Source organism: Cupressus sempervirens, chromosome 4 (assembly GCF_028749045.1).
Source record: "Cupressus sempervirens isolate cs-2001-9-10 chromosome 4, ASM2874904v1, whole genome shotgun sequence".
NCBI lineage: Eukaryota > Viridiplantae > Streptophyta > Pinopsida > Cupressales > Cupressaceae > Cupressus > Cupressus sempervirens.
In genome coordinates this window covers 315,390,552-315,409,536 of record NC_143121.1, presented here as the reverse complement: position 1 = coordinate 315,409,536, position 18,985 = coordinate 315,390,552, and the positions used below count along the sequence as shown (strand labels likewise).

At 33.7% G+C, this 18,985-nt stretch overlaps 1 pseudogene; it reads right to left on the bottom strand.

The window, feature by feature from the left end:
* Positions 1-24: 24 nt before the first annotated feature.
* Positions 25-18,124, bottom strand: LOC149561283 (cytochrome P450 716B1-like; annotated as a pseudogene).
* Positions 18,125-18,985: the final 861 nt, after the last annotated feature.

The window sequence follows — 18,985 nt, the reverse complement described above, 5'->3', positions numbered from 1 at the left end:
TTTTGCAATGTCATAGGTATCTTCTCAAGTAATTGGCTTAAGCACTATGGGTAATTTGTATAAGGGATGAGGCATGAAGTACAAGTTTATAGGTTGATCTGGGTATGTGTAGGATCATGGTGTGCCAAAAAGTGATGACCTAAAAATTATGTACTTTTGAAATGCCTCAATGCATTTCAAAATCTATTCCAACTTTTTTCCTACCCATCCTGATACAAAAGCCTAAAACTAATACCTTTATAAGACATATTATATCTTTGGATAGAAACCCTACATGATCAACTTGAAAATGTCCCAAAAACATGTTATTGGCATGTTCTTGTGTATTTTTTACTTCAAACATGTAGCTGGCAACTTTTTTTTCACCCAAATTTGATGAAACAAAAACAATTTCTTAAGAATGTTCATAACTTTCCATAAATGTAATGTCTGTCAAATTATGAGTTTAGTAAGTAACTATTACTTATTTTCTAATGGAGTTGCGTATAAAGTGTCGATTGACACACTAATTTAAAAACAACTATAACTTTCAAATGGTACAACATTTTTAAAATCCAAAAGATGCACTACATTCTATGCTTCTTCTACTATAAGGAAACAAAAATAAAATTCAATTTTTGTAGAGTTTTGAATTAGTTAAGGTGGACAAATATGAGAGTTTTTTATTCCAAAAATACTATAGTAAAAAAATAGTGATTAATTAATTATTTAGAATAAAAATACCCAAAAGATATGGATCACATCCGTGAATGAGTCTAATACTTATATCTAGAATCTTATTAAAAATATTATCATTTAATTTTGCTTAAGCTGGTCAAACATACATCTACTTATTATTTTTGTCCTAAATTTTTTATTCTATTGCATTAAAATTAAAAAATTTGACCCATCAATTATTTTTAAAATTTAAAATTTTAATTTTTTTCAGATAAGGTCTAGTAGTTCATAAACTAAATTCAATTTCCTAGAGATTATTTTCTATCAACTTTTTGATAGAAAGTTCATAACAATTTGAAAATTGCACACCAAGTTGATATAACCTTGATTTGTTGAATTTTCATTGCCACTTAAGGGCATAGTTTGGTTGACCATGATCCTGCATATACCGATCTATTTCCATCAATTTCAAATCACATCTCTACACTAAATGATAGAGAAACACTTTCATCTCTATCTCTGGAAATTCATTTTCGAGACACATCCAATTACCTTTCCCAAAAGGGATATAAGAAAATGGATTATGTTTCTCATTGAAGTGATTTGATTCAAATATCTCTAGACTTCTAAAGTATACCTCTTTGTTATTTTTTAGTCTCATGGAGAAATGAACCCATGATTAATATATTGTGACATTCAAAAAAGAAGGATTATAACAAATACCATCTTTAAAAAAGTACAAAAATGTTTAGATATTTACCTTCCATCCTCAAATAAGAAAGCTTATAGGAATTTTTTTAGATATTTACCTTTCATACCTTGGGAATTGCATAGCCTGCATTTAAACATCTTTTTCTTTCTTAAATCCTCCATTAATAGGAGCCATTATGCACAATCCTTTAGCTATTTATTACATTATATAAGTAATCCATACATTTAATCTCATTCCAAGTGAGGTACTTTTCTCCCACCTTATCTTTTATTTTTTCTCAATCTAAATTGTCACAAGATCACTATTTATATCTAGAACAAACAACTAAAATAAAAAAGATATCATCTTATTTTTGCAGAATGAATGTAAAATGGTACCTTAATGAAATTATTGTAAGATATTTTTTGAGAGGGAGACATTCTTAGGAATGGTAGCCAAAGTGAGGGCAGTGGTATCATAACTGCTAGTGAAAAGAACCATCGATTTGTTTACGATTTCTGCATCACCTAGACTAATGCCACTCCCTTCCTCGTCTACTCTTAACACCATACTAATAAAGTTTTCCTTCACTTCTTCCCTTCATGATGACCTTCTATAGAGTTGGATCAATGAAAGGAATTGAGAAATCATGGTGGTACACACTTTCTTAGCCTTGGAAAAATCTATAAAGGGAAGGTCAAGAGGTTGAGAAAGAAGCCCAAGGATGAAATCATGAAAATTGCATCTAAAGCTCTCTAGCTCTTTCATAGTGTTTAAACCCATAAGAAAAATAAAATAAGTAGCCATAGGCAACAACATTTTCTTTACCTTGTGTGCAAGCACAACGCGGCTTGAATACCAAATTATGTCGAGATGGTATAGCACAAGCCTTCCAAGCCTCAAAAGTTGATTTCTTTAGGGTTTCCATCCCCATAATAGAATGTGTTATCCACTTCATCCTTTTGTGGTCTGCATTCTCAAAATTAATTAGAGTGTACTTCCCAATTATTGAAAGGTTAATCAAAAGTGTAAATGAAAAGTGCATAACAACAAGACACATAAACATAGACATTATCATCATTATCATCGTTCATCACAAATCATGGCTACATCCACACTAAGAGTATAGGAATATAGTTTATTGAAAAAGTGAGTTTACAAATGGACACAATCAACATGTATAGATCACAAGTGATCAACTAAAGACACATAATAATTGGAGTGAAAATCCCAAGAGACCATTGGTATTTACATAGTTAACAATCTCATACTTAAAGAGAACGAATGATTCAACTGATCACCCATTCCCCTGCTCTCCCTATTGATGTACTTCTTTTTAAGAAGGCCAAGAGAAGTCCTTGTAGATTCAAACTTCTCCTTGGTAACAACCTTCATTAACATGTCTGCTAGATTGATCTCTATATCAATTTTGGCAACCTTTAATTTTCCTTCTTCTACCACATAGTGAACATAGTGAGCATGCTTGTCAATATGTTTGGAATGTCACTGAGAGGAATGATTGCGAGTGATAAAAAATAAACTTTGACTATCAAAAAATAAAACATAATCATCTATTTTTTAGTGTAAATAATTGAACAAGCATTGCAACCAAATAATCTCTCTAGCACCTTCACAAAGAGCCAAGTATTTGGCTTCAATAGAAGAAAGTGAAACATAATGTTGCAGCCTTGAGGCCCAAATAATGGTAGCCTTGACAAATATGAAAGTAGAACTAGTAGTAGACTTAAATTTTTCTCAATCGTTGGAAAAATTAGAATCATTAAATACTTGAAGTTGAGCATGATGTCTACCAAAACATAATGAATAATCAAAAGTGCCCTTTAGATACTGTAATATCCACTTAACCACTTCCCAATGAGGCTTTATGAGATTTCTCATGAACCTACTTACTACTCCCAACTTACGAGCAATATTAGGGCATGCAGAAACCATAGCATACAATATGCTACCAACCATAGACTTACAAGGAATGTTATTCATAGATTCCTTCTCTTCTTGTTTTTTGGGGAAAAAATACTTGAAGTTAGACAAAAGTCAGGAGCAAGAGTAATAGGAAAAAGTTTTGCTTGTGCCATACAAAACCTCTCTACAACTTTGTCAATGTATGATTAATGTGACAAGGTAAGCACCTTCTTTTGTCTATCTCTAGTGATATTCAGTTCAAGAATCTTTTTGGCAGCCCCTAAATATTTTATGGAAAACTAAGAAGCCAATTTTTTTCTTTAACTTGCTAACTATTCGAGGAGCCAACCACTAACATGTCATCAACATAGACTAGAAGAATAATAAATTCACCAGTAGGAATACATTTAAAGTAGACACATGGATCTGATTTGAACCATGTGAAGTTGTGTTCAATCATGAAAAAATAATATTTAAAGTACCACTACCTTGGAGATTGCTTAAGCCCATACACATTTTCTTCAGTCATCAATAGAGATATTCTTTTTCTCTTTAGAAAAAGCCTTTAGGATGCTAAATGTACAATTCTTCATTTATGTCACCATGTAGAAAAGTCATCTTGACATCAAGTAGTTCTAGTTTAAGATCCCAAATGGCTACCAATCTCAAAATTGCCTAGATTGTAGTCATATGTGCAACTGGTCAAAAAACCTCTGCAATGTCTAGTCCCTTTTGCTGAGCATAACATTTTACAACTAACCAAGCAAGGTACCTCTTTCCACCACCATCCTTCTCTTTTACATTATATACCCAAAATTTTTTAAGAGCTTTATTGTTGGTTGGAAGTGGTACTAGGTCCCAAGTTTTAGTGGCTTTAAGAGAATTCATCACTTCTTCTGTCATGATCATCCAATGATTTTTATCAGTACTTTTGCAAGCACCTTTGAAATTAACTAGTTCAATTTGATCAAAGATTAAAATCTCAAGCTTTGCCTCCTTGGGGTAAAGAAATTCATAATCTAAATACTTTGTGGGAATTCTTCTATCCCCTATAGAACACCTTAATTCTAGAATATTTCTCTCATTCTCAGAATTGCATCTAATAAATTCATAGTCACTCCCTTGTGAAGATGTGCAAACTATCTCAAAGACATCCAAGTCTCATTCCCTATGGCCATGATGTGTTTTAACATTTGAAGAACTAAACACATTGGTTCTCTATTCTTCCTATGACTGTTGTTGGAATTGATCATGGGTTGCTTCTTGTGTAGGATTCAAAGGTGTTTTCTCATGTGCATTGCTTAGGACAATAGAAATTCTTCTATCAAGTTCATAAGGAGTAGATGATTCACTCTCCATGGGATGGAAAGTATCTTATCTTTTAGTAGCAAAAGCACCACTGGAATCCTCTCTTAACTTCCCAAATTGGCCACCATCAGTAGAATGAACCATCTCTTATGTTCTGCCATTTTCTAATGATGAAGACTATCAGTAGTGGTAGTATGCACACAAGGTACATTGTGGACATTGTTTTCATTGGGCATGAATAAAGGGAACCACCTAGAAGGAAGTAGGCATTGAAAAACTCTAATACCAAGTTCAAAGGAGTTTGACACCCAAGTAGATTCTCCATGGTTGCATAAGAGGTGCAAAGGATGTTCATTATTTGGCAAAGCTCTATGTTAAGACTATTCACCATGGGCAAAAGCAAAAGCATTGTTGGAATTTCCTATGTTCCCAAACATGTTTTCATTATTGTGACCTATCTCAAGCATGGAGTGACTACCAAAATATTGATCAAGGTGTCCACCATTCTGGGATGCCAATATACCCTATGTAATGGCATAGTGATTTTGAATTTGAAGCTAATATTCTTCCTCATTACCATGGGGTCTAGTCGGAGGATGTTGGTAACAATTAACATGTTTTGTCTATGGTGGAAGTAGAGTTTTTGTATGATACAAAGGAACTATGTTCTAATAAACTTCATCTCTAGGAAGAGGTGTGGTATCTTCAAACAATTTTGTAGGCTACAAATGATTACAATCCATGCTCATAGAAACATAGGATGAAGATAGAGTAGGATTTGGGGCTAGAACAAAGGTAGGAGTAGAAACCATAGTTTGAGGTTGATAATTTATTGAAGAAGTGTTCTTATGAAACATAGACATAGGAACAAAGTCTTTAGTAACTCATTCATGTGGTTTTGATTGAAGAGGCAAAAATTTTGTCTCATTAAAGACCACATCTCTACCTTGTATATTTTTTTTTACAACAAGATGACATAGTTTAAATCCAAACTGACCTTCACCATAGTCCATGAAGATACTTTTCTATGATTTTGAATCTAGCTTGCTCCTTTTTTCTTTAGGAACACAAGAAAATGCTTGACACCCAAAAACTCAAAGTGTAACTAGGAAATCCTTCTAAGTCATTCTTCTTCTAGAATTTCAAAGTCTAAATGAGATGAAGGACTTTGATTAATCAAAAACACTATTTTATTGTAGGCATACATAGAACTTTCTCAAGTATGGTTTGATTTAGCTTCTCTGCTACTCCATTTTCTTGATGGGTAAATGACACAACTTTCACCCATCAAATACCATGATTTGCACAAAATTTATCGAACTCCAACAAATAGAATTCACTTTTGTTATCTAATTTTTATTTTTATTTATTTTGTGCCCACTCTGATTTTTAGTAATAGCTTTAAAAACTTTAAATTTTGAGAAAACTATGTATTTTCTAGAGATCATATAAACCCAAACCTTTCTAGTACAATCATCAAGAAAGGAAGCAAAGTAATTTGTGCCTCCATAAAAAGTTACCTCTATGGGATTGAAGACATTCGAGTGCACTAAATCCAATGGTTTTTTCTTCTTGTCATGATCATTCTTCAAAAACTTGACACATTTTTGTTTCCCATGAAGACAACACTCACATAATTCCAAATCTACTGATTGGAGACCTAGAAGTTGATCTCGATTAAACATAATCTCTAGCCCCTTTTTTCTCATGTGGCCTAATCTTTGATGCCAAAATGCGGCATCACTATTCATAATAGTCATAGTAGCTCCTACCTCATCATTAATTTCTACAACATATAGGCTACCAACTTTATCCCCTTTGGTGATAACTATGGAACCCTTGGTAATTTTTCATGTTTCTGTGAGAAGTGTAAGAAAGCCTTGACTATATAATTTATTGACAAAATATTAAATTCCTTTTTAATTTGGAAATATTCCTAACATCCTTAAGCAATAATTGAGGACCTCCTTCAATTGATAACAAAATATTACCCTTTCCTACAATTTGTAGTGCCTGCCCTCGTTCGCATCCTTTTTGGACACATTGTTGTTATCATTATAATACTATATTAGACTAGTTTTGTGTTGATGGATTAGTGGTATTGCTTTGAGACTATCAGACATTATATTATGGATTCAGTTGATAAATGATGAGATTATTTAGATTCTACATTTCATGCATGCATGATGATCATTACATTGTTTTCAGTTATTGATGATGATTAGTTAGATGGTTTATTATCTCATGTGTTTTATTATGGATACTTACCCCATACTTGCATGTGTATGGTGTGCATGATTGTTCTTATTGAATGGCATTTTTGATGTGGTTAAGGAAGGGAGTCGTAGTCACCTGCTAGTCAGGATCTACACGATGCATCACTTCCTACCATTGCCTATTTAGTTTAGCATTATATATATATATATTGTATGTACATGCATGATTTTTATGTAGGTTGCAGGTACCGCATATCGACTTCCCTGAATTGCCAGGATGAGCGTACCCTATTACACTATCTCAATGATAAGAGAAGGGAGATAAATTCTCAAGTCCAAATCCCAAACCCTTAAACCATTGTCTTAGAAAGATAGGGCAAGTATCTGGATATTTTACCCATCGAATGTGTTGGATGACATAATTCGTGATTTTTAACCCTTTAGACTGATTTTGCATGGATTGTTCTATGATGGGTTTTCATATTTTTTATCTTGGAGGTCTATGGTGAATTTTCTATTAATTAATCTTAAATAAATAGATTTAATTAATAAATTAATTATTGGGTGAAATTAATATTATATCATGATCTTTGATATTTCAGATTAAAAATAATTAAATAAGGATTAGTTGAGAAAAGAATTAAATAAAAGTAATTAAATAAAAATAAATTAATAATAATAAATAATGATAAAATAATAAATAAATAATAATAATAAAAGTTATAATAAAATTAAATAAAAGTTATAATAAAATTAAATAAAAGTTATAAGCTTGCCTAGGAGTAAATGCACCCTTTTATTCTCTTATGTCAACAACATGGGGGTTAGCGCACAAATTAAGCACATGGTGTCTACAACCTTATGACTCATCTAGAAAGTTGGAAAAAGCTCATGCTTAGTTGTCTATACCTTCTAGTTGTTTCTAGAGGCATTCTTGAGAGTCCTTTATATTCAGGTACTCCTAGAGGCTTAAGGGAGGATAATTGTGGAGATCATTTTGGAGAGCGTTTTGGAGCATTGGAGGACTCGAAAACTTTGGAGAAGGGAGGAGCTTGCTCTGCGGGTTTTCTGAAGAAAAGTGAATTAGCATTAGAATTCAGGTAGACTCTTGTGATCTTGTTTATGCTATTTCCACATCTTGCACTTCTTGTCTTCTTCGTCTCTTCCATATGTTTTTTGAGGGTTTCTCCTATTTTAATTGTATGTATTCTCAATATATGTAGTTAAATATTATTTGAGAAAACTTTATATGCATAGATCTGAAGAGAACATGGAGCTAGGGTGTTAAATCCATTAGCAAACTTATTGAGTAAATTTGGAAAACAAATATTCCATGGTTTCATTAAAACTGAAATCCTTTAAAAAATTGTGTATATATGAACATGCTAATTCAGATCTGCAAATATATATATATATATATATATATATATATATATATATATATATGTATATGTTATATATATATATATATTATGCTTAATTAATCTCTGCATATATATATGTGTGTGTGTGTCTGTGTGTATATACACATGTATATACATATATATATACATAAATACATTTATATACATATATATACATACATACATATGTATATATATATATATACATACATGTATATATACATACATGTATATATACATACATGTATATATACATACATATATATATACATACATATATATATATATACATACATATATATACATATATACATATATACATATATACATATATACATATATACATATATATATATATATATATTATTGAGGACCGAATGTTTAATCACATCGCAATTTATGTTTTTCATAAAACGTTATAAATTTTTATTAACAAAAAAATGATTCGCATATCATATGTGGGTGGGGAGGGCCGAGCCTGTACCCCCACCTCTGTAGCTATGGTAGTGGCCAGCGACACTACTGCCGTAGGCTCTGTGACCACTGTCACAGGCCTGTGACAGTAGGCCTGCACGGTACCTCTATTTTTTGGTGGCGTTTGTTATCATATGTGGTATCGACTTTGATAATACGCATTTTGTGATTCATTTTTTATTTTTATAAAATTTTGTCATTATTAATATATATATATATATATATGTATGTATATATATATGTATGTATGTATGTATATATATGTATATAAGTATATATGTATATATAGTTACGAACAATTATTATATTTAAGAGATTGAATTAATGGGTCATTCTTTTAAAAGATAAAGGTTTTAAAATATCAATGATAGTTTGTCAATTATTATTTAAAAAGGAAAGATATTAATAAGTTAACTTAATTAAACTTAGTTTAATTAAGGTTAAATCAAAGTTTTGAATAATGCAATTTATTGAATCGATAGTTGATTATTGGAACTCGATAGGAGTCATTTTTGAACAACGTTTATATAAACCATTTAATGTTAGAACAAGTAGAAAATTGAGTCTAATGGTTTTGGGAGAGAAACTTTTTAACAAATACATGGGATGGGAAAAATGTGAAAACATTCCTCCATTCATTATTACAATTGGGAAACGAAAAACTGAAAACCTCCACATTTAATTCAAGTATATAATATTAGCAAAACCAAAACATGTGCTTGCATTGTGTATTTCTTTATGCTTCTATTTTGGGTTGACTAGTGTTGACCAATTATAGGATGTCTACTAAAGGCTCGAGAGTTATGATTGTGATGTCATGATGATGTTTTATTTTCGATCTTTATAAACCCAACCAAGGTTATGTGATGGAATGCTCTATGTAATGTTTGTAATTACTGATTGTTATAGTTGAGATTCTTATGTATGAGACACTTGACCTAATCATTCCTAAGTCATCGATCAATTATCCTTGGGTTATTTTCCAGTTGCCATGATGGGACTGATATGTTGTTTATGATGTCATGTTGTGACATGTTTTGACTCAACCATTTTGGAGTCTTCGATTAGTATGATTGAGTTATATTTTGGTTAATAAGAACCAATGGATACTTTTTATTATCAGTGATACTTCAGTTGCCAATAGAGAGTTCATGATTTTCTATGGATGCTTTTTGGTTGCTCATGGAGATTTGATGCTTTTATTGTGGACATTTGATGTTCTTATTTTGGATTATCTTTTGGAATTTCTTTCCAGTCGCTTGTATAGGATTGGGGTGATTTATGATTCCATGAGCTTAGGGTAGGTTATTTGCTAGTAGTGTCAGGAAGTGGCTTGCAATGGGGGCTGGGGCCCTAAGAGGCTGCTAGGGTAACTCATTGTAAGTTGTTTAAACAAGTGAAAACATTCTCACCTAATACTGACTTAATGAACCTAAAAAGATAATTGTTTTGTTCTCACCCATGCCTCGAGTGCTTGTACAAACTAGGATGGGAGTAGAGAGAATGCTTGGTTGCGACCTTGCATTCCATAGTATGCCTTGTAAGTATGAGAGGATACTAGTGGCCACATGAGGATCAATAGGGACCTGTGGAGTTTAGCTAACTGCCAGGGTAACTTCTACATGATATATGCGATGACACTTTCCTGCTTGCATAGTAGGTTTCCTACAAGTCATTGTGTGCCTCTGAGATTAGATGTTTATTTGTGATTGGAACCTTTGAGTTAGTATACTTTTAGGATTCCTGGACTTAGAGAGTTTTCTTATGCTATGTGGTTTTGATAGCCTGTTTGGGACTTGAGATTATCTCCTCAGCACGGTGGAAGTGGACCACTTAGGTACCATGCGATCGGGTGGTAGTGTTTTTCCACTCTTATCATTTGAGATCCAGTTGAGACATCGTGGGTGATGCATCCTTCATGATGATGGATATGTATCCTTACATTGGTTATTAGCATATGTTAGATGATGTTACTTTATGCTTATATTTGCATGTTAGATTATTTTCTGCATATGATGTATTATGTATAGGAGTGACATTCCTACTATGCTAATACTGATGATCTCTTCGGAGATTTGGAATGTTATGCACGGAGGGATGGCTAGGATCCATGCTGGTCTAATGATGCTATTTATGATTGGGAGGAACCATGCACTTAGTTTATTATGTTGATCTTTTGTGATGGATGTATATATCTTCTATGATGATGTATCATGTGTATCATATGGTTATCTTTACTTGATGTACCTTATTTCACATATGTATATTCTTTTAAGCTTTTTATACCCTGTGACATGTACAGTGGATAATTGAGCATTTGGAAATGTAATGTGTAAACATTGGACTTATCATTATTATTTCATGTGGTTGTTGTATTAGATGGATTCATTAATGTTAGTTGATTTAGATGTGATTCAATGTTAAGGGATCTTAAAAGTATGTAACCTGTTATGTTATGTTTACTTCTAGATGTTTATTGCTATTGCTTTCATTATTCTTGTATCAGTTGTGAATGATATTTCTTTCATGTAAAAAAAAAAAATGCTACCAAACTTAGCGAGATTCTAGGTTAATTCTTTGGATCCCTTGGTGAGGCGTTACACAATTTCACAAGCTTTTTTATCACCCAAATAGACATTCCCATATTTACCTTCTTTGTAGTATGTAAAGGCTTTGCTACAAGAAGATGCATGAAATCAAGCCCCATAATCAATTACCCATGAGCTTGAAGTTGTGTCACTTGTTGCAAGAATCAAAATACCATCATCCTTATCATGAATAATGTTTTCTCCACTACCCAAAACCTTTTCTTCATCCCTTTTATATTTTCTATAGTCCTTTTTGGTAGATTATGGTGATTGATCAGGAAAGTACTGTACATACTTCATAAATTTTTTTTTTGGGCCGTGGCTGACATATTATGGCCGACATATGGTTGACATGTTATAACCCTAAAGCGGGTTAATACTTGTATAAAAGGGTTTAGGGTTGGGCATTTTTCATTATGTTGTGATGCAAAATTGGTTCTTGCAGTGGTATTGAGCTATAAGGGATTACAGATTGTAATCAGGTTGTAATCACTGGATTGTAATAAGATCAGACTTGCTGTTTGGTGGATGTCGCCTAGGGATTGGGTGAACCATGTTAAATCTTGGTGCCTTGTGTTCATTTCTGCGTGATCTATTATTTTCTGTTATTGGTTATATTTGCATGTAATTTTTTTTTTAATTTCTGTCTGTGGTTTATCCTAACAAGTGGTATAAGAGCCTGGTTTTGACCTAGTCATGGGTTCAAATCTCCCCGGTGCCTTCTCGACCCGCGTAAGCACCTGGTATGCACATTGAGGGGGAGATTTTTGGGTGATGTGACGTGCTCCCCTACCCACAAGTGGTTAATTATGTGGTGTTCCATGTTCACTAACAGTCATGGCTTTTGGTGCAACGACAAATGGGCCCTACAAGTGGTATCAAAGCGAGGTTGTCTTTTAGTTATCCTCTACAGGAAACTCTCACGGTTAAGTGGGAGTCTCACGGTTGATGGGAGCGATGGAAGATGAGGGTAAGCTGAGGGTTGATAGGTTTAATGGGTAGAACTTCTAGTCATGGAAGATGCAAATGGAACACTATCTATATCAGAAGGATTTATGGAAGCCGTTGGAAGGCAAAGCCAAGAATCAGGGAACTATGTCAGAGGCTGAATGGATCTTTTGGATAGAAAGGCACTCAGAAGCATTCGATTATGCTTGGCACCATCAGTGGCATTTAATATTACAAAAGTAAAGACAACAGAAGATTTGATGAAAACCCTAACGACACTGTATGAAAAGCCCTCTGCTTCAAACAAGGTATTTCTCATGAAGCATTTATTTAATATGAAAATGGCAGAAGGTGGATCTGTTGCAGATCATTTAAATGAGTTTAATACTATTACTAGTCAGTTATCTTCTATGGGTATCAATTTTGATGAAGAAATCAGGGCTCTCTTGATTTTGTTTTCTTTGCCTGAAAGCTGGAATGGCTTGGTAATGGCAGTGAGTAATTCTATTCCTAGATCTAGTACCCTAAAATATGATGATGTGATCGGTGTTGTTTTTAGTGAGGAAACTTGTAGGAAATCCTCAGGTGGATCTACATTAGGAAGTGCTTTGAATGCACAAAGTAGGGGCAAAATGACTGAAAGAGGAAGTAGCTCTGGAAATCATGGGAAATCAAGAGGAAAGTCAAAGGGGAGGAGGTCTCAATCGAGAGGACCAAATGATTGCTGGTACTGTGGGAAACCAGGGCAAAAAAAGAAAGATTATTAGAATCTAAAGAAAAATGAAGGAGCTAAATCAGATGGAGACAAGGAGGCAAATGTGGTAAGTAACAAATCCGAAGAGGATGCTTTGCTTCTGTCTTTAGAGAGTGTTGATGATTCATGGGTTTTAGATTCTAGTGCTTCATTTCATGCTACACCTCATAGAGGTTATTTCATTGATTATATCCAAGGGGATTTTGGGCTTGTTTATTTGGGAGATAATGAACCCTGTCAAATTGTTGGAAAGGGAAAAATTAAGATTAAGTTACAGAATGGGAACTATTGGCTACTATATGAGGTAAGACATGTTCCAAAACTAAGTAGGAATTTAATTTCAGTAGGGCAACTTGGTGATGAGGGTTGTGTAGTTACTTTTAATGATAAAAATTGGAAGGTTTCAAAAGGTTCCCTTGTAGTAGCAAAATCTATGAAATTAGGCACCTTATATCTTTGTATAGGTCATATTGTTCCTACTACTTTGATTGTTTCAGAGAAAAATGAATGTTCAGGAACAATTCTTGCAGTTGAGAAGGGAGAACAAATAGCTGTTGTAGATTATGATACAACGCTGTGGCACAATAGACTTGGGCACATGAGTGAGAAAGGTATGAAAGTACTTCATTCAAAGAAAGTTTTACTAGGTCTAAAATGTGTTAATATGGATTTATGTGAAAGTTGTGTGTATGGAAAACAAAAGAGAGTGAGTTTTGTAAAGACTGGGAAGGAAAACAAAAAGGAGAAATTAGAGTTTGTGCATACAGATGTATGGGGACCAGCTCAGGTATCTTCCCTTGGTGGCTCTCATTATTATGTTACATTTATTGATGACACAACTAGAAAAGTATGGGCTTATTTCCTTAGACAAAAATCTAATGTATTTCAAACTTTTAAGAAATGGAAATGCTTGGTTGAAAATGAGACTGGTAAGAAATTAAAATGTCTCAGATCTGATAATGGTGGTGAGTATTGCAGTCATGAATTTGAAGATTATTGCTCCACTAATGGTATTCGTAGACAGAAAACTATTCCAAGGACTCCACAGGAAAATGGAGTGGCTGAATGCATGAACATGACTATAATGGAGTGCGCAAGGAGCATGAGGTTGCATGCTGGGTTTCTCTTACACATGTGGGCGGAGGCTGTCAATACTACAATATATTTGATTAATAGAGGTCCCTCTACTCCTTTGGGTTGTGGTATTGCAGAGGAAGCATGGACTGGTAAGAAGGTGAGTTATTCTTTTCTCAAGACCTTCGGTTGTGAAGCTTTTGCTCATATAGACTTTGAAAATAGAACCAAGCTAGAAGCTAAATCAAAGAAATGTGTCTTTGTTGGATATGACATTAATGAATTTGGTTATAGGCTTTGGGATTTTGAAAATCTTAAATTTTTTAGAAGTTGGGATGTCATATTTAATGAGAAAGTGTTGTACAAAGATCTGTTGCAGCAACATGAGAAGAAAGAAGATGATTATGTAGTGCTGGATGATACTCCAAAAGTTGATGTTCCAGCCATTCCTCATGATGTGCAAAAATTGCAACAACAAATAGCACACACACCAGTGAATGTTAGATGGTCAACGAGGAAAATTAGACCTCCACAAAGGTTTTCTCTCACTTTGTATTCTATTTTACTTACTGATGCTGGTGAACCTGAAAGTTATGATGAAGCTGTGCAGGTGGATACTAAGATTCAGTGAGAATCTGCAATGAAAGATGAAATGGACTCTTTGCTAAAAAATAAGACATGGGATTTTTGCAAGTTGCCTGTAGGTAAAAAGGCTTTACAGAATAAGTAGGTTTATAGGTTGAAAGAAGAGGAAGGAGGTAAGCAAATATTTAAAGCCAGGTTAGTTGTAAAAGGATTTGCATAGAAAAAGGGAATTTATTTTGATGAGATATTTTCTCCTATTGTTAAAATGACTTCTATTCATACTGTTTTAAGTCTTGTGGCTACTGAAGATTTGCATTTAGAGAAGCTAGATGTTAAAATAGCTTTTCCTCATGGTGATTTGGATGAAGAAATATATATGGCTCAACCACAAGGTTTTGAGGTCAAAGGTAAGGAGAACTTAGTGTGCAAATTGAAGAAAAATTTATATGGCTTGAAGTAAGCACCTCGGCAATGGTATCTGAAATTTGACAGTTTTATGCATGAGCATGGATATAACAGGTGTCATTCAAATTACTGTGTTTATTTTAAGAGGTTGGATGATGATAGCTACATTATTTTATGTTTATATGTTGATGATATGCTTGTAGCTGGGTCTAACATGGATCATATTAAGGGGCTAAAACACCAAGTAGCACATGCATTTTCTATGAAGGATTTGGGGGCAGCAAAACAAATCTTTGGTATGAAAATTTGTAGAGATAGGAAGAACAAAATTTTGACGCTATCTCAGGCTGATTATGTTGAGAAGGTGTTGCAATGTTTCTCTATGGAGAATGCTAAAGCTGTTAGCACACCTTTACCTGGTCATTTGAAATTGACTAAGGAGATGTGTCCCAAGACATAGGAAGAGGAGGATAAGATGTCCAAGGTACCCTATGCTTTAGCTTTAGGAAGCTTGATGTATGCTATGGTATGCACTAGGCCAGATATTGCACATGTAGTGGGAGTCGTCAGTAGGTATATGAGTCATCTAGGATTTGAGCATTGGAACACTGTCAAGTGGATTCTCAGATATTTGAGAGGAACATCCAATAAGTGTTTAAACTTTGGGGGCTCTACTACTGATTTACAGGGCTATGTTGACTCAGATTTGGCTGGGGTTATTGATACCAGGTGGAGTACTACAGGTTATGTTTTTACTGTTGGTGGGGCAGCCGTGAGCTGGGTTTCTAGGTTATAGAAGATTAATGCTCTATCCAGTACAAAGGCAGAGTATGTTGCTACTACAGAGGCAACCAAGGAGATGATATGGCTTTAGTTCTTCTTGGAAGAATTAGGACATCCTCAGAAGGATAATTATTTGTTCGCCGATAGTTAGAGTGCCATTCATCTTGCAAAGAATTTAGCTCTGCATTCTAGGACCAAACACATACAGTTGTAGTACCATTTCATTTGGTCAATTTTGGAGGATGGACAGTTAAAGATGGAGAAGATACATACCAATGAAAATCCAACAGATATGTTGACAAAGGTTGTAACATGGGAGAAGCTGAACTCCTCTTCAGCTTCGGTTGGTCTTTCTGACTAAACATGAATAAAAGAACAATAGAGTCCAAGGTGGTTTGATCCAATGGGAGCCCCATGTGGTAGTGGTATTGGTATAGGATCAGTCTCCAAGTGGGAGATTGTTGTTTAGTGTGGAGCCTGATCAGTCCCCAAGTGGGAGATTGTTAGATTATGGTGATTGATCAGGAAAGTATTATACATATTATGGCCGACATGTTATAACCCTAAAGCGGTCTAATACTTGTATAAAAGGGTTTAGGGTTGGGTATTTTTCATTATGTTGTGATGCAAAATTGGTTCTTGCGGCAGTATTGAGCTGTAAGGGATTACAGATTGTAATCAAGTTGTAATCACTGGATTGTAATAAGATCGGACTTGCTGTTTGGGTGATGTAGCACAGGGATTGGGTGAACCACGTTAAATCTTGGTGCCTTGTGTTCATTTTTGTGTGATCTATTATTTTTTGTTATTGGTTATATTTGCATGTATTTTTTTTTAAATTTCTGTCCGTGGTTTATCCTAACACTTTTTAATGTGACCATCCTTTCCACAAAACCAACAACCATTTTTCCTACCTTGGGATTATGATCTTCTAGTTGATTGTGACCTTAAATTGTTATTATTTCTGCCTCTATGGTGATTTCTTCCTCTATTTTCCATTCTAACCATCGTTAGAGCATCATCAGCTAAAGACTCTTTGTTGGTTCTCCTCATGTCTTCACTAAGAAAAGTCACAACTACCTCATCATATACCAACTTGTTTTTGCCCATAATGGAAGTGTTGATTGATGTTATTGCGCCATCCCAATTGTCTAGTAAGGAGCATAATAAGATGAAAGCCTTATTCTTGTCATCTTGAGGCATACCAATGGAGTTTTCCTAACATAAAAGAGTATTGAACTCATTTATGTGATTCAAATTTTTTTTTCCTCCTTCATCGTCAATTTATAAAACTTATTCATGATAACAATCTTATTTGCAGTAGACACCATTTTGTACATACTTTGAAGCTTGTCTCATATTGCCTTTTTTGTCATTTCATTGTTTACATTAAACAATACAATTTGAGATAGTGAGAGAAAAATATTTGCCATTTCCTTTTCATTAGTTGTATTCCAAGTCTCATCCATCATGTAGCTTGGCTTTTTCACTTTACCTCCAATTTCTATTGCAAGATCATGCTTGATTAATAATGAATGCATTTGTACCTTCCATAGATTGAAATTCTTCCTAGAGAATTTATGCACTCTTGATTCCTCCACGACTTTGCAATTTGGTCAACAAAATTGATCACAGTCTTTGAAACCAATTGAAAGGTTAGTCAAAACTATAAAAGAAAAGTGTAGAACAACAAGATATATAAACACAGAGTTTATTGTGGCTCACCACAAATCGTGGCTATGTCCATACTAAGAGTAGAGGAATATTATTGATTGAAAAAGTGAGTTTACAAATGGATACAATCAACATTTATAGATCACAAGTGATCAACTGAAGAGACATAATAATAATTGGAGGGTACTTAACAATTGGAACATTCAAGGACTTGGGCAAGCTATTCCTGAACAACCCATTTTCATTGGTAAGAATGAGCTCATTTTCTTATGAGCTGAACATGACTACTACGGGGCTATCCAGAATATGGGTTTTAAAAATTTCATCATGCTTAGCCTTTCTCATCTCATACTAGATGTCAAGGTTCAACTTATCATTCCATGAGCTCAAATAATTGATTGATTCTCCCTAGTAAGGGATTTGAATCCCACTTGGTGGAAGAAGATGTATATTGCCTTTAGCTCTCAATCTTATAGCTGCCTAGACAAGTGGAGAATAAATGATAGTAGATATGGATGTTCTTTCTGCTACAACACAAGAAATGAAAGCTAATTCTATACAAATCTAGCTATAGTGGTATGGAACATAGAAAAAAATGCACATAGATGTCATTGTCACAAAAACATCTCCCACAATGTCATGGCTGAATGTTTTGATTAATAGAGAGGCATTTGGATTCTTGAAGGGTTTGAATTCCTTATATGAAAAAATAAGGGCCTATTCGGTAGTAGGAATAAGAATATGGGAATAGAAATACATATCTTGGAATTGTTATTCTAGAATAGAAAATAAGAATAAATATTCCTATTCTTGTTTGGTTTAGTTAAAATTTGATGGGGAATTCATAGACCCAAAATTTTATGTTTTCTAAAATAAATAAAACTAGAATAGGAATACCTATTCCAATTCCACCTATTTAGGTAGAATTGTAAATGCTCATTTTTTGGGCCAAAATTGGAATATGTATTCCTATTCACAATTCCAATTTGGTGCACCCAAATAGAGAATTTGAAATTTTAAGAACTTACATATTCCTACTACCAAACAGACCCTAAGTGTCTTCATTATACAATAAATTATGTCACTGATTAGATGTTAGGCATGACATACAAGTAAAGAGAGTAAATAACTACCATTAGACCAAACTTGCAAAAATGGTAAATCTTATCAATGGGGACACTTATTTCATTATTATTTAAAACTCCCTTTCCCCTTAATAAGATTTGCATTTGAGGTTATGATTAGTAAATTGTGGAGACAAAATTTCTTAGTAATGTGTTGTGACAAAGTTTCTTAGTAAAGTATCAAACTAGTCAAATATTAATTATGTATGGGAAATGGGTAAAATTGGTAGGTGCCTACACTCAATTTTTAAATATTAAAACTCAATTATTAATCACAAATAATATCTAAACCCTATTTTTTGTATAAAGTAAAAACATAATTGTGATTATCATCTCCTCTTTTTGGGTTTCTCTACCTAAGTGTGAAGCCTTTTTAAG